The 7,996-nt window shown below is 40.8% G+C and overlaps 1 pseudogene across 1 annotated transcript; it reads left to right on the top strand.

Moving 5' to 3' along the window:
- The first annotated feature begins 6,121 nt into the window (after positions 1-6,121).
- Positions 6,122-7,652, top strand: LOC308525556 (PAT complex subunit CCDC47-like; annotated as a pseudogene). Its single transcript has 2 exons — positions 6,122-6,257; positions 6,761-7,652. The product of its transcript is annotated as a PAT complex subunit CCDC47-like (transcript).
- Positions 7,653-7,996: the final 344 nt, after the last annotated feature.

Below are 7,996 nucleotides of genomic sequence, written 5' to 3' on the forward strand. Positions count from 1 at the left end.
GCAGTGAATGAGCATTATGATACTACATTCTGTGCTGACAAAAATGATTCTGCCGTGTGACATATTAGAGAGGATTACACAGGAGGCAACCAGGAGGAGTTTTTAGATGAAACCCATTCATTTTATATTTTTTAAAATATGTAAGGAAATGGAGCTCTAGTGTCTACAGAAAAGAAGATGTAATGAGACATGTAATTGTTTTCTTTAATAATAAATCTAATGGTTCAATGAAATCCCAGAGGATGAAATGGGAACAACTCACTTTTCTGTTGGAATTTGTTCTTTGCAAAGAACTGTTTATACATTATAATCTGGTTCTCATTATGACCCTGAGAGTTAGGCCATGGAGGCACAACCAATTGCTATTTTATAGGTGAGGAAAGAGGTTCAGAAAGGTTGGGGCTTGCCTAAAGTGAGCACATTGGGATCCAAATTCCAGTTTTCTAATCCCAGACCTGTGCTTTTCACATAATACCATAATGTCCTTCCACCCAGAAACACATTTCATCTCAGTATAAGGAAAGTTTTCTAATAATATGGGCCACAGAATTAAAACACAGACTATCTCACAAATTAATGATCTCCCTTTCCCAGAAAAAGGCAAACAAGGGCTGGAGGACTTTGTGTCTAGAACATTTTGGAGGTGATTTCTTTTTTTAAAAAATTTCTTTATTGGTTAAGGTATTACATATGTGTCCTTATCCCCCCATTGCCGCCCTCACCCCCCCCCCCACCGTTGTCTGTGTCCATTGGTTAGGCTTACATGCATGCATACAAGTCCTTTGGTTGATCTCTCCCCCTTACCCCCACCATCCCCTACCTTCCCTCTGAGGTTTGGCGGTCTGATCGATGCTTCTCTGTCTCTGGATCTGTTTTTGTTCAGCAGTTTATGTTGTTCATTATATTCTATAAATGAGTGAAATCATGGATATTTATCTTTCTCTGACTGGCTTATTTCACTTATCATAATGCTCTCCAGTTCCATCCATGCTGTTGCAAAAGGTAAGAATTTCTTCTTTTTTACAGCAGCATAGTATTCCATTGTGTAGATGTACCACAGTTTTTTAATCCACTCATCTGCTGATGGACACTTAGGCTGTTACCAAATCTTAGCTATGGTGAATTGTGCTGCTATGAACATAGGGATGCATATATCCTTTCCAATTGGTGTTTCTAGTCTCTTGGGATATATTCCTAGAAGTGAGATGACTGGGTCAAAAGGGAGTTCCATTTTTAGTTTTTTGAGGAAACTCCATACTGTTCTCCACAGTGGCTGAACCAGTCTGCATTCCCACCAGCAGTGCAGGAGGGTTCCGACAGCACCTGTTGTTTGCTGATTTGTTGATGATAGCCATTCTGACAGGTGTGAGATGGTACTGCATTGTCATTTTGATTTACATCTCTCCGACAATTAGTGACTTTGAGCATGCTCTCATTCATAGGTGCTGGAGGCTAAAGCAAACAACAGTTAACATTGGAAGGCAAATGGACTTTGATATTCAGCAGGGATGAATCAGCTGTGACTGCAATGGCTTGAGACGATTTCCTGACCTGATAATCTTTACATTGTATACCAAACTTTACCTTTGATCTGCCTGTATGCATTGCTAAAGGGAAAATGTGTATTCAAGTAAATAAAAAGTGGACCAGGCCAGAAGAAGTGTGTGCCTCTTCAGGAAAGAGGTCTCCACCTGGCCCCCAATGCCTTCTACATTCATATTTCTTGTATAGCATCTTCATTTGTGCGTTGGCCCCTCCTTCAGATCCTGAACCTAGCCCCAAAGGCCATGGCACATAGGGAAAGTAGTTCCCTAAATCCACTCCAATAAATATTTACCATGGGGAAAGGAAGTAAGAAAAGAAGGAGGAAATGAAGGAAGGAGAAAAGGAAGGAAGGCAGGGGGAAGGAAGGGAGGAAAGAAGGAAAGGAGAAGAGAGAGAAGAAAAGAAGGCTGGTTTTAAAAGATTCAACTTGTGCCGAAACCGGTTTGGCTCAGTGGATAGAGCGTCGGCCTGCGGACTGAAGGGTCCCAGGTTCGATTCCGGTCAAGGGCATGTACCTGGGTTGCGGGCATATCCCCAGTGGGAGATGTGCAGGAGGCAGCTGATCGATGTTTCTCTCTCATCGATGTTTCTAACTCTCTATCTCTTTCCCTTCCTCTCTGTAAAAAATCAATAAAATATATTAAAAAAAAAAAAAAGATTCAACTTGTCCATGGACTCCATTCATTTAGTCAAGAGTCACTGACCTCTCACTATGTGGTACTAGATCCTGAAATAGTGGTAAGCATACAAGACTTGAAAATAGAAACCTTGGTGTTAAGTACTAGTTCTCTCAGTTATTATGTATGTGCTTTTTTTTAGTATAAATTTTCCCATATGTCAACGGAGGCTTATAAAATCCACCTCAGGAATTGTAAGGATTGGGTGAGATAATATTTCTAAAGTAGTAAGCACATAGTAGGAGCTCAATAAATATTAGTTATTTCCCCCCTTTAAGTATGAGAGGTACCTAAAGTTCCTTGGAGAGAGTTTGCATGAATTGAATACGGCAATAAGACAGGACCTGGACACAGAAAAGGTGGAGGGCAAGCAGAACACCTCTTGGTGTTCATGTGACTTAGCTGGTCTGATGGTGACCACGCTGGCTCAACTGTGTAAGAATATACACAAGCCTAGAGTACAACATGCTCCGAAACTTTATCTGAGCTTGAATTCTCAGTCTCAGATTGATGTCTTTTTGTTGATGTTTGTACATTGTTGAGCAAATTTTACTAGCTTCTTATTCTTAGACAGTATTGGAGGAAAAGCGATATCTGTCAGTTGGATGTTCTTATAAATAAAATGGACATGGGGGTTTGCTTTATAATGATTTATGCATCCAAAACATTATCCATCTAAACATGCTTATAATCAGAGAAAAATAAATCATTTGCTGAGAAATGATGAATTTTCCACTTAGTAGATTAACCAGTTGCACATTTCTGTTTTGAAAATCAAAATTCTTGGCTATATCTAGAGCGGCATAGGATGTAATGTTTTGGATAATTTTGCCAACTTCATGTTCTGGCCAGAAATAAGAAGGCATCAGGAGACAATGGCTCAGCTGGTTGTGAAAGACTCTGGGTTGATACATAAGCTCACCCAGCTACAGAAACCAGTTTGAAAAAAAAGACTTGTTCAGCCTTGCTGAGCTACTTTTCCAGAAATAAGACCAGGTGAAGGCTTTATTTTTTTTTCCTGTTTTGCTTTAACATATAAATTAAATATTTGCCTACTTCTCACTTTAAATCATTAACAAAACCTGAATTCTTATTGAATACAGCCTGGTTTACTCACATTCATCTCCTACTATGTACCCAGAAGGGTAAAAGATACCAAAGAAATGTAAGTAAATATATGCTTAGATGTTTTCCCCACGGTAAAAATATATATTTAATATACACAATATTTCATATGTATTAAAGAGCAATAAAAATATATTTGATGTTTAAAACAATAAACATTTACTCTGTGCCTCACCCATTATATAACATAGACACCTATATTGGCTTGAGAAACTATAGTCTGATGGAAGTGGAGGGTGTCAGATATAGACAAACTTGCTTTTAACAGTATAATGTAAGATGGGTTTTGTTAAAGTTTAGGACTAGAGGACTATAGGCTATGACAAGATAAAATTGTGTGTCTGTGTATACACACACACACACACACACACACACACACACGTACATGCAGAAGTTTCCAGCTTTCAGAAAACTCAGTCTTATTGAGCCAAGCAATAACCTCTCCAAATAACTTAAAAACCATATAATGCAAAGTTTAACAAGAAATGCAAAACATAAATTCACTTTCTAACATATTAAGAATCAAAACAACAATTCTCAACTTTCAAATACTTCTTCAATCACAGACTCCAAAGTCTTAAAATTCCTTGAACAAACAATATAAATTCTTATAAAAATCTCTCTTGCCGAAACCGGTTTGGCTCAGTGGATAGAGCGTCGGCCTGCGGACTGAGAGGTCCCAGGTTCGATTCCGGTCAAGGGCATGTACCTGGGTTGCGGGCACATCCCCAGTAGGAGATGTGCAGGAGGCAGCTGATCGATGTTTCTCTCTCATCGATGTTTCTAACTCTCTATCTCTCTCCCTTTCTCACTGTAAAAAATCAATAAAAAATATATTAAAAAAAAAAACTCTCTGAAACCCAGCCAACATGGTGCAGTGGTTGAACATCGACCTATGAACCAGGAGATCACGATTCGATTCCCAGTCAGGGTACATGCCCAGGTTTCAGGCTCGATCCCCAGTGTGGGGTATGCAGCAGGCAAATCAATGATTCTCTCTCATCACTGATGTTTCTCTCTCTCTCTCTCTCTCTCTCTCTCTCTCTCTCTCTCTCTCTCTCTTTCTCTCTCTCTCCCCTTTCCTCTCTGCAATCAATAAAAATATTTTTAAAAAAATGTTTAAATCTTTATGAAATAACTGTTTTTAAAAATCAAAATAACTAGCCATGATAATTATCACATTTCCTCCTTTCATTTTATCTAGTTGCTAACATTAACTGCAAAAGTGATGAATTGGGATAATTTCTAAGAGAAACTTTCTGACAAGAGCATAATTTGGATGGTAGAATACATTATTAAAAAAGAATCTTTTTCTGGTATAATTAGGTTATAACTACATGATATCAAAACAACCATTTGAGTGAGGTAAGGTGATTCTACTTACCTAATATTTTCTAAGGAGAATCTATTGTGTATATAACCCTATGGTAGATACTTGATGGGGGTGGGGAAGGGAGATGGGGTGATTGCCTGAGTGAGGTCTAAAGCATTGAGGAACCTCAATCATTGCCTTAGAGAAACACATAAAACAGGTGCATAGGAAACAATAAATATATGCTATAGACCAGTGATGGCGAACCTTTTGAGCGCGGCGTGTCAGCATTTGAAAAACCCTAACTTAACTCTGGTGCTGTGTCACATATAGAAATTTTTTGATATTTGCAACCATAGTAAAACAAAGATTTATATTTTTGATATTTATTTTATATATTTAAATGCCATTTAACAAAGAAAAATCAACCAAAAAAATGAGTTCACGTGTCACCTCTGACACGCGTGTCATAGGTTCGCCATCACTGCTATAGATAGTAGGCATTGGATTAGTTTAACAGACCTTAATGTGCTCTGGATTGATCTAGGAAAAGAACAAGAGTTGGAACCTGAAGAATAGAATTTGCATGGTTAGAGACAAGAGGAAAACAGTATTAGCAAAAGCCCAGCACACTGTTTTGTCTCCCAGGCTGCTAAGCGGCCAGGTTGAATTGAATTGCTGTTTTGGGGTTACCAAACCACAGCTTTACTTTTTCAACAGTAAAAACAAATAAACAAAGGAGGAGAGAGCAAGGAGAATAAGATATTTAAAAAAAATAAAGGGGAAAGTAAATTTCCATATAGAAAGAATTTCTGCAGGTAGGCAGACAAAACATTTCCTCACTGAATACCCCTGGGTTTATTTAAATTAATAATCAGAAGAAAATAGCAAACATTTATTGAGCACATATCAGACACAATATTATTCCAAGCATTTACATGCTGTGAGAATACTGTGAGGTAGGAACTCTTGCCACCATATCATCACGGTTCCTAATAGCCCATGACTCTCTAAAACTAGAGATTTTAAATCAAAGATTAATTTCATTTATGCATTTTCAGTACTTTCTATTTTTGTGCATCAAAGAAGTTTACTTTAGCAAACTAGACCTGAAAGGATGGTAGAAGCTACGTGAAGTGTGGTGTGGCTGATTGAGCTGCCTGGCACAGCTTATCTGAGGGCAGTAAGACTGCGGTGACCGCACAGGTGGCAGCTGCGAGTCAAGAGGGGCAGAGGTGGTGGCCGCAGGAGCACTGGCCGGTTTCTAGCCCTGGCTACAGGTGCAGCAAGACCTTCCACGCTGTTTCATCCTTTTGGTATTCGGGGTGAGGGGAGGGCGTTTCTCTGAAGCCAAGTTTGAGGTTTCGAGGCTAAGGAACACGGAGTTGAGTATGATGATAGTGACTTTGCTGAACATGAGGACATCACAGCAGATGCTGTTACGGAAGCTCCTCAATGGGTGATGACCACTGAAGATGATGAAGACAAAGCAGCTGTGGAGTTGGGAAGGTCAGGTGAAAATCAAAGAGATTTTGAAGATGCAGATACCCAGGAGGGAGATACTGAGAGTGAGTCATCCGACAATGAAGAATTTGAAGGTTATGAAGACAAATACAAACTTCTAGAAAAATAAAGACCCAATAACAATTGTTGATGCTCCTGCACACCGCCAGAACAGTTGGGAAAATATTATCTAGAAACTAGAGGTCCGGTGCACGAATTCATGCACGGGTAGGTCCCTCAGCCTGGCCAGCAATTGGGGCCAATGGGGGCCATCTTGCCCAGTCCCAATCGATTGGCTGGCTGGGGAGGGACCAGGGGAGGGCTCCAGGGCATGTCTGGCCCTCTTGCCCAGTCCCCATCAGCTGGACCCCAGCAGCAAGCTAACCTACCGGTCAAAGCATCTGCCCCCTGGTGGTCAGTGCATGTCATAGCAACTGGTCAAGCAGTCAACCAAACGGTTGACCTATTGGTCGACCTATCGGTGGGACACTTAGCATATTTTGCGTTTATTATATAGGATTTTGATGGTGATGGGTCTGCTTCATTGGGAAGAATAAAAGCAGTCCCCTTGCTCGGGCCTGGTTTGACACTCAGACAGAGCTTTCAGAGAGGAGCTTAGCCTTAGTAGAAGCATCAAGCACAGGAAAGCTGAACCAGGGGAATGAGAAAGTTGAACCCTGGGGCCTTCTGGTCGAGTGTGCTCTGAAGGGATTCCCGTCAGCTCAGGCTCCTCAGGAGACAGGACTTACTGAATGTCCTGGCCCAGTTGGTGGGTGACACCCGTGAGTGATCAAGTGCAAACAAAAGTGACCATGAATGATGAGGCCCTGGATACCTACGAAGTGTTTGCTGTTGGTACGCAGAAAGCCTTGGTGAGACTGCAGAACGAGATGCGGGAGTGGGCATCATGACAAACCTACATCTGGAGCAAAGTATGGACTGCCAGACTCCTTGGCCATGCTGTCAGGTTGGAGAAGTCACAGGGAATTCCAGACACAAAAGTTCACTTGCTAACACACTATGCTGACAAGATCGAATCCATTCATTTTTCAATCAGTTCTTGGGTCCAGAAATTATGCAAGAGGAAGGTGACCCTTTAAAACTACCTGACACAAAGAGGATTACTGTTTGCATTTCATGTGCCTGGCTCAGGCGATATTTACCCAAAGGATATGGGGGCTTTGCTACCGCCGATGAACATGGTGATGTATTCCAGTGACAAAGCCAAAGACTTCTGACTCAACAGGGGAGGCAAACAAAAGTCAGATAAGAACAGAGCTAAAGTCCAAGAGATCATCTAGAAGCTGAAGCAAGTGCAAAGCCCAGAAGTGGCACAGTCTCAGTGTGAGGAGAAGAAAAGAGCAGAGAAAAGCAAATCATAGATGAGAAACTGCTCAGGCTAGAGGAAGCTGTCTTGAGTGAGGTGTGAGCAAAAGAAATTGGAAAAGAAGCAAATGAAAATGAAACAAATTGAGGTGGAAGCCATGTAAAGCCTCCCCAGAGATCTGAGTCCAGATGCCACATGTAAGCTCTAAATTCATAGGAAATGTAAAAAAAAAAAAAAAAAAAAAATACCAGTCCATTTCTCATCTTAAAGTTCAAACACTCGCCCTGGCCAGTGTTCTCAGTGGTTAGTGTAGGTACCCATACCGAAGAGTCATGGGTTCAATTCCTGATCAAGGGCACATACCGGGGTTGCAGGTTTGATCCAGGCCCTGGTTGGGGCACATGCGGGAGGCAACCAATCAGTGTGTCTCCTTTACGTCAAGGTTTCTCTCTCTCCTTCCCCTTCGCTCCATTCTCTCTAAAAATAAATGAAAAATATATATATATA

The sequence above is a fragment of the Myotis nattereri genome (assembly GCF_964212035.1).
Source record: "Myotis nattereri genome assembly, chromosome: 9".
Taxonomy (NCBI): Eukaryota; Metazoa; Chordata; class Mammalia; order Chiroptera; family Vespertilionidae; genus Myotis; species Myotis nattereri.